We start from the raw sequence: 9,415 nt of genomic DNA, 5'->3' as shown, positions 1-9,415 counted from the left end.
ATAGAACACAATAAAAATTTTTTAAATAAAATAGTTCAACAATTAAGTGGAAGGGCAATAGTCTATAACTTTAAACTGAGTTATAGGTATATAAACAAATGCTCTAAAGTCAAACTAGGTATGTTTGGTGGGGCCAGGTGCAAAAAATTATTATTTATTAATTATTATTATGTGAGCCACGTAAAATGACATTAGGATAACAAATGATTTATTTTTATTAGCTTATTAATAATTAATATATTTCATGTATAATTAAAAATCAAAAATACTTATATACCATTATTTTCTACTGTAGAATGTTCTTGAAACTAAACTTAGGTATTTAAAGATCCCTTACATTATTCGTTTCTTCCTCTTTCTTCAGTTTTAATTTGACAGAACGGCTATAAGATGTTAGTATATGATAAAGACCAGTGGCGTAGCCAGGATTTTTCAAGGGGGGGGGGGGGTTAAGTATAAATTAAACTTAGTTTTTTACAGTTTTTGTTATATTTGTTACCCAATTGAACTATTCAAAAACAGAGTTCAGTTGTGATTTTTTGAATGTACAATATTATATAATTATATATTATAAACACCTCAATATGAAAATTAATAATCTAATACAATCGATTATAAAATTATACATAGCAAATCAAAGCCTAATAATATTATGAACATAACTATAATATTTACTATTTTTATCTACATCAAACGTATTCTTCTTGTTTTTATAGCTAATTTATTCAAAACGTCTTCCGGCTTTAATATTATTTCTCTATAAATATTCAAAAGTGCCAAACCATTTAATCTATTTTCGCAAGTCGTATTCCGCAAATAAGTCTTCAATCGTTTCAACGTAGAAAAAGACCTTTCACTATTGGCATGTAGTAACTGGAAGGGTTGCTAAGATTTGAAGCAATTTAAAAGTTGATGGGAAAATCATTTCATTACATTTTTTAAGAGCGTCAAGGGCATTTTTTGGAAAAACTTGTGACTGTACAAATTTTTGTTGCCATGTTTTTATTTCTCCGATTGCAACTAATTTTCCGCAATCCAGATCATCTTGGTACATTTCGATAAGTTGTTTTATATTAGTTAAATAACAGATCTATACGGTGTATTCAAATCTCAGGACGAACTACGAAGTATAACAAATCTAGGGAGAAAAAACCCGGATAAAAAATCCCCAAATCTTAAGGATTGCTAAAATATAAAAAATATAAAATTTGTATGATAATATTGATAATATTATAATATTAGGTTAGACCTTAGTTCTGCATAAAATAAAAATAATCATAATAATAATAAAAAATATTAAAAAATAAATATAAAATCGCTTGGGTAATTTACTAAATTGGTACTATATCAACTGCCGCGTTTTCAATTGCATCGGAAAATGTTTGGCTGGGTGATGAGTCATTTGACGCTAAAGCTTTATATTTTTGATTTTCGGTTGAATTTTTATGGCAGCTAAAAATAATAATTAGTGATGAATAGGTTAGGTATATGGTATACATTCTGATAATATATATCGAATACATTATGTATAATTATTATATCAATAATCAATGTATGATATTGCTATATAAATATTTATTTATAAACGGGTAAGTGCTCTTTAGTAAAAATAGTACGGTAATTAAATAACATAATATTTTTAATTAATTAATGATAATTGATAAGTAATAACTAATAATGGAACAATGGAAGTGAATCTGTACTCGTCGCTACCGCTCAGCAAATCGAAAATATCCCTCGACTATTGTCATGTAAACTTCAATTTCACCAAATCAACCTAATTAAATTAACTGTAACTTCGAAACTTAGTCCGACCGACAAATTCTGATGGCATATTAATTTTTGTCATCAAAAACTTAATAGGAATAAATAAATTAAAAACTGCTTGGGAGCTAAACTAGAATTATGCTCTGATAATAATATTACCTAGACGAGAAAAAGTGTATAAACATTTAAGTCATTTCAAATATAAAAAAATAAACAAAAAAATAGGGACGTGTAAATGCATATAATAAATAAATAAATATATATTTTAATATGTTACAGTATAATATACAAAATCTAGAGAAGTAAACTACTAACCGTCAGGTAGCCTCCTCTAACCGTCTAAGGTAATAACTTATCGTTGGCAATATAGGTGGCCCGTGGAGAGGTAATAATTTTGTTCCAATCATTTATCATTTTATTATTCGTAAATCGTACTATTAATGATTTCGATATGTGGATAACGTCTTTATCTGTCGATAATGAAATTAACGGCTAATATGCGTCCTAACTAATTGGTCACATCGTAATCGCGTTTATTGAGAGGACGCTATACTGACATATTTTATAGTCTCCGTTTTAGATATATATTTAATATTTATATATAAGTAAGCTTGGCAAACTCGACAAAGTAAACTTTGGGGATTTTTTTCCGCTTACCCAAATGATTAATGACGTAAATGACGAGTTATTGAGGGAACAGAATCAAAACCATAAATTTATTCATTCAAATTTATTGCATGTAACAATAGCATACTTAGCATTAGGCTTATGGACGTAGCATGCATGGCGGCTATGTGGGCTAAAGCCCCCACAGACATTTATGTGGCCCCCTCAATCCTCATGGTGTTTACTTTCATTTTTTACATTTTATTCAAAATTATAGTTTTAAATGTAACAAATTTTAAATACTGGAAAATCAATACTTAATTTAAAATAATGGACTGTGTAATAAATGACACGAAAAATAAGGTTTCATTAGAAAGTCTAAAACTCGGCGTAGGAGTGGACGATTTTATACAATTGAAATATGAAGAAAGTATGAGGTTATAAATATATAAGTATAGGTTATTTACTTACCTATGAAGTTTAAAACTATATATTAAGATTTAAGATTTATTTAATTTATTTTCTAGAAAATATTAAACAGAAGTCCAGAAAGATTGAAGGCTGAAATCATAGTCATAAAAATATGATCAATAAAGAAAATTATGAAATAGATGACATCATACCTGTTGTAGACAGCAATATTTTTCCAAATTCTTATAAACTTTTGCAAACCGCACTTACAATACCAATATCATCTGCCTCATGTGAAAGTTTATTTTTTGTTATGAGGCGAATAAAGAATTGGACTAGAAATACCATGAAAAATTATAGGTTTACAAACTTGTCAATACATCGAAAGAGACTTATCACATGCAATAGAATCTGATAATGTACTCAATATTTTTCAGTGTTTGGAAAGAATGTCGTTCATGAACGCAAGTTCACACGTTCACGTTCATAGTTAGTGAACGATACGCAAACGTCACGTATGTCGTAAACGTCATGTATGGAAAACTTAGTGTTGAATTTTATAACCTTAGATACAAAAACAAACAATTTTATGAATTTTGAACAACAAAATAATTAGAAAATTTTCGCGTTTTTTACAGATTTCGTAAAAATTTGAATTATGAACGCCTATACAATTATGCATATGTATTCTTATAATTTTTTAATCACGATAAGAATAATTTATGAGGAACTTTGTATTAAATTTTCAAGTATTTTGATTGGGCCAAAAAAATTTTATCGACACTTCAAAAAACAATTTTCAGAAAAATTGAAAATTTTAGTTGTCTATTAATATTTCAAAAAAAGTCAAAATATTTTGAAAATTAAATGCCAATCTAAATAACTGGTAAAATTTTCAAATATCTACGACTTATACTTTTTGAATAATAACAAATATTTTAAATCGTTATCGTTACGTTATTTCGTAAAGATTTAAAATTCAAACGCACTTAAACTTTTTCCTATAATGATGCATCAAGTTTTCTCTATTGCTACTTAAAGGAAAACTTAGTGTTGTATTTTTAATCCTTAGTTATAAACACAACATTTTTTATGATTTTTCAACTTCAAAATTACTTGCAAATTTCCGCGTTTTCGACAGATTTCGTAAAAATTTGAAGTTCAAATTCTGAACTATAAACGCTTATAAAAAAAAATTGTGACTAACGATTTTTTATTTTTTTTATCTTCAATAAGAACAACTCATAAGGAACCTTGTATTAAACTTTCGAGTTTTTTTGGTCGTCCAACATTTTTTTACCGGCACTTCAAAAAAAATTATCAAAAAAATTGAAAATTTCAGTGGCCTATAAATAACTCAAAAAAAGTCAAAATTAAACTGTATATATATATACCACTAATATAAACATTTGGTGAAAATTTCAAGTATTTACAGTGATTCGTTTTTGAATTACAACCATATAAAAAAATCGATATGGTCGAAAACTGGTTTTGCGTAAAAATTCCCGATTTTCTATCACTTTTTTTTTATTTTTCTCGATTTTTTGAAAACTGTTGGAAAATGTTTACTTTTGACCTCTATAATGCACCAAGGATATTCACTTTTACATCGGAAACCACCCCCAAAGTTTGAAATTGAAGCATTATTTCGACTAGTTATGCTGTACACAAACACAAAAAATAAAAATAAAAAAACACACGATACATTGTAAAATCCATATATTCATCACTCCGTTTAGAATCTAAAATGGATGAAAATACTCCGATATTCGCAACTTATCCGTTAGCTAGGGTTAAGTTGAGAAATACTTAAATGGATATAATGTTATGTTATGTGCATCCTACATGTTTAATAATGTATATAATTATAAATGGAAATTTAATAAGATATTTTGTATTTTCTGACTTTTGTCCGACAATAAATAATATGCTTTAATTCTGTAACCCAATGGCCTATGTCATCGAGGGTATATGTCGTTTAATAAAAAAAAAAAATAATAATAATATGCTTTTTTGATAGACCTCCAATATCGGTATTCACACGCAGCAAGTTACACGGGCGTACTTAATTTTATTTTTACAGCGCAACAAATAGGACGTGGGATATTATATTAGATAAGACCGGCACAGTGTCTCAATGCTGTTACGAATAGTGTTCTAAAATAGTGTTCTTGTATATGATAACCTCTTGTGACCCTCGTAAATGTCTGGGAGCAAAGACTTTTAACTTTGATATCAAGAATCGAGATATAAATGTCGATAATAAAAACACTCATTGTATTTTTTGATATTATTAAATCTATACTCTAAAAACTTTATATATATTTTATATATCTGTGATACTCCTATTTTTCTAATGATAGTCTACGGGTATATCTATAATCTTATTAACGGTCCTGCACAACGTATGTGCTATTAACTATAATTGGAGTGCGTTGTAATCGCGGGTGCTCGCCGATGAGTATTTTTACTTGACGGTTATATTATACGTACATCTTGTCGATATTTGAAAACGATTATTTTTAATTTCTTTGGCTCGTGTAGCTTTCACCGAGACCCGATGGGAAACAACTAGTGAACAGTAATCCTTGTGCTTTATGAGACAAGTGGTAAAGTGGTTAGATAAACAAACACCTATGATGAAATAAACGATGATGATTAATGTTGATCAAAAAATTAAGATTAAATAATTTTAAAATGAAATTATAATAAATTGTTGTTTATCGTCAAATATTAAAATATTAATACAGGCATATCCCGTCAATACGTCATAATGTAATATCTAATGAGATACAAAAGCGGTTTCGGGTAAAGTTATATACTTTATATTATACAACATTGGAAATATTTGTAATGGCAGCGATACGCGTAAGCGGCCGTTGCCCTTTCAAAAATCGTCGCTCTTTAGTCCACACGCTTAAGTCTCGTTTTAATAAACTTTAGTTTGCTAAAAGTTCTCTCACAATTCACTTCAGTGACTGACAAAGTATGAAAAATTCATATGAAGAACATAATTCTGTATATCGCCACTAGGATTTGTTTTCTTTGATGTTTTTAATATGTTTCGACACGATTGAGCTGCAATTTGTAATTTAATTTATTTCTTGTAATTACTGTATAATTACTATTTACTTATTACAATTACTTATTTCTCTAGCAGCTCCACCATTTAATTTTTTAGAACTCTTATATTACATAAAAATGTTAATTTGCAGGCAGTAATAAAAACAATAAACGTAAATACAAGGAATGGCGCGCTATTAACATTTGTCTAAAAACGGATAAGTTTGTCGATGTGTTAACCTAGTGCAGTTAGTAGAAAGTATAGGTACTTTGTCACGGTGGTCTTCAGTCAGCAAGACAGCAATTCTGTACAATGTACGCACTAAACTATTAATAGTTATTTTTGGACGATATAGCTCACCCACACTATGTGAATTACACGGCAACAAAATTATACAATAATAAACATACTGAGCCCACCACTCGGCTCATGACCCGAGTTGAAATTAAATTATTATCCTTATTACCTGGTTTATCAAAAGTTTTAAATAGAAGTACCACCTAACTAGGCTGAATTAAATTTTTATTTTCTTAGTTGTTGACAACTTTCATTTATGACCATTTTATATTATCTAAAATCCAAAAAATTATAAATTATAATATAGGTACATAGATTTATTTTGAAAATCAATATGATTTTATTTTAAAGTTTAAAATTTACATAGTTCAGTTCGAACGGCCTTAGAAAGCCAATGGCCCAGTGTAGGACTATTCTTACTATCTCACCTGAGCACCTGGCCAGTCCACCTCTGATAATAGCACGAGATTATTATTAATCGTATAATATATTTTCTAAGTTATCTAACAGTATTGTGAGAGTAATTGACATAGTTAGTGAAGTGGTGTAGATAGGAAATCGATAGATTGATGGATTGATGTTTAAACGTATTACTTTTCTTTGTTTAAATGTACAATTAAATAATAATTATAATTATAACATATTGTGATACACAATAAATGCCATCCCTTAGTACAGAGGTTCTAACTATTTCGAATGACAAAACACTTTATGTTTTATAAGATTTTCGAGGAACATAGTCGTAAAATATAACAGTATTTATATTAATTTTTTAATTTTATAATATAAAATAAAAGAAAGAAAGTTTTAAAAAAATTAGAGAATTTAGACGAAAAAATCCCGTTTTAATTTCACTGATGGCATTGTGCTATTAGAAAACTTTTCCCCATTAACAACGCAAAGGGGAATTTGACAGCGATTTTCGTCAACATAAGTGAACTCAAAATTTAAATAATCATTGAAATATTGTTTACTATAACCTTTTACATTATGAGCGGAGCGATATATGTATTGATATTTGATTGTACAGTGGATGTGTGGTTATTTATTTATTTATTATTTTTTTATGCCTGTGTACACAATAAGTTTTCAAAATTGTGCTTCGATTTTTAACTTCAATAGTTTTTCCAGTGGGAAAACGAATCCAGTTGGTGCGCTGGGGAGTTGGGAGGCCAAAATCCATTATTCAATATAATATAAAATATCCTACACTGACAAACAGTCTTCGTTAAGAATCATCTTTCGTGGTAATCGGTCAAATCCAAGGACAAAATATCCAAATTTTACGTAAATTACGTAAGTATTTACTACGTAAATATTACACTTTACTTTCTAATAAAATTAACTTCTAAATATATAAATTACGTTAGTAGTATAATAATATCACAAAATATACTGCACAAACATAAGTCAAATAGTCAAATAATATAAAATAAAGTGTAAAATAATTTGTTTTTATGAATACAGAAATAATTTGCTAAAAAAATGACTACTTACACTATTTTCTAAAAAATTAAAAATTATATATATATTTAATTATATAATATATTAATTATATTTATATAATTATTATATAGGTATTAGGTATATTTTTATAATTATATAATTTGATATTTGAGTTAATTTTATCAGAAAGTAATGTGTAATCTATTAATTTACGTAAAAACGGATAAATTTGGATATTTTGGTTTGGATATTTTGTCCTAGATTCGTTTTTCGTGTACAATGATATTGTATTATTGAATTCAAATGTAATACCATTCATTACAGTAGTAAGCCAGTAACTCACTTGTAACCTATACTGTACAAATAGTACATACGCTACTTAAATCGTTTTTTTATATTGTTCTCATTGTCCAGAGTATCATCAAAGATATTTCTAACTGTGCTTGTATGTCAGCTTTAAATTATGTTTTCGTTTTAAATTTTGTCCGTATTTTTTATTAAAATAGTCGTTTCATAGTATACCTAGTTACATTTTATAAAATTATACACGTCTTAAACTTTTATGTTTTAGAAGTTCATGAACATCAACATGTTAAAACAACGAAACATATTTTATGGATATTTTTCTACTGATTTTCAAATTTTGGCGGAGCAATTATACCAAGTTCACTGAGCACTAGATACTAGGTAGTTAAGAACCACTGCTTTCGCATAACGTAGAGGTTTTCAATTCACGACCCACTTTGTCTGTTTTTAAGGCCTACCAACACATTTTAAACATAACAAATATTTTTATCATTTAAACATTTAATACGTGTTATATTTAAGTATATGTAATTAGGTGGCCTTAAGTATATATTGTATTATATGCTCAACGATTTTCAGAAAATAAAATTTAATTAGATTATGATTATTTATTGATGGATACATTCTACTATTATACAGGCAAATCGTACTATTACAGTTGTTAATTAATTAATAATTATAATCACTTCGTGTAAAACTGTAATCGAAAAACCGCAATGCAGTTATTGAATTAAAATAATAAAAAAAAATTGACTGATAAAAATTAAAATATATATATTAAAAGTAATTCATTAGTAGTAAGTTATCAACACGTTTAGATATTATTATGGAACGATAACACATATCGTAAAGAAATCCAAAATGTACAAAACATTAATTAAAAACGATAGAAAACGAATCAACTATCTACTAAGAAATGGATATTTGGGCGACCTTCGTACCGATCTTCGGGTCAAAATTGTATATTATTATAGCGGATTTTGAATAGTGTTATGACGATCATAAAATTCGGTCACGTACCGGTACCGTCGGGTGGTTGAGAAACACATTCTACTAGGCACGAAAAAAACCTGAATATAATATTTAGGGCGTGTTAAGGAAAGCAGGAAATACTAAGCCATTGGTAATAATTTTACGACGTTTTGTGCGATCACACAACGAGTGGTCGAAGGTCCCGATCACAGTAAATTATATTATAGCTTAATATCTAGAGAGAGAAAATTTTATCTCCAATAGGCTGAACAATCATCTCTCTCTAGGTGGGTTATCGTCCAGGCCATAGTTCGTGGAATCGGTATGTGTTTGCGAACACAATATATAAGCACTACCACCCTCGTCGATATACGTTTGACCTTTTTATATAATATATTGTATTCAACACAAATTATACACTATACGTCGTGTCTAACTGATGACCCCCCACCCCACTTAATTTCTTCTGCACTGTCAGAAATGTAACCTACTCCCTACTCTAGTGCAGTTATCGAAAAGTATTTTGTGTTTTATTTTCCATCCGTT

This window comes from Diuraphis noxia, unplaced genomic scaffold (genome assembly GCF_037042655.1).
Source record: "Diuraphis noxia isolate RWA-SAM2 unplaced genomic scaffold, SU_Dnox_SAM2 contig0003, whole genome shotgun sequence".
Taxonomy (NCBI): domain Eukaryota; kingdom Metazoa; phylum Arthropoda; class Insecta; order Hemiptera; family Aphididae; genus Diuraphis; species Diuraphis noxia.
This window is presented reverse-complemented; position numbering follows the sequence as displayed.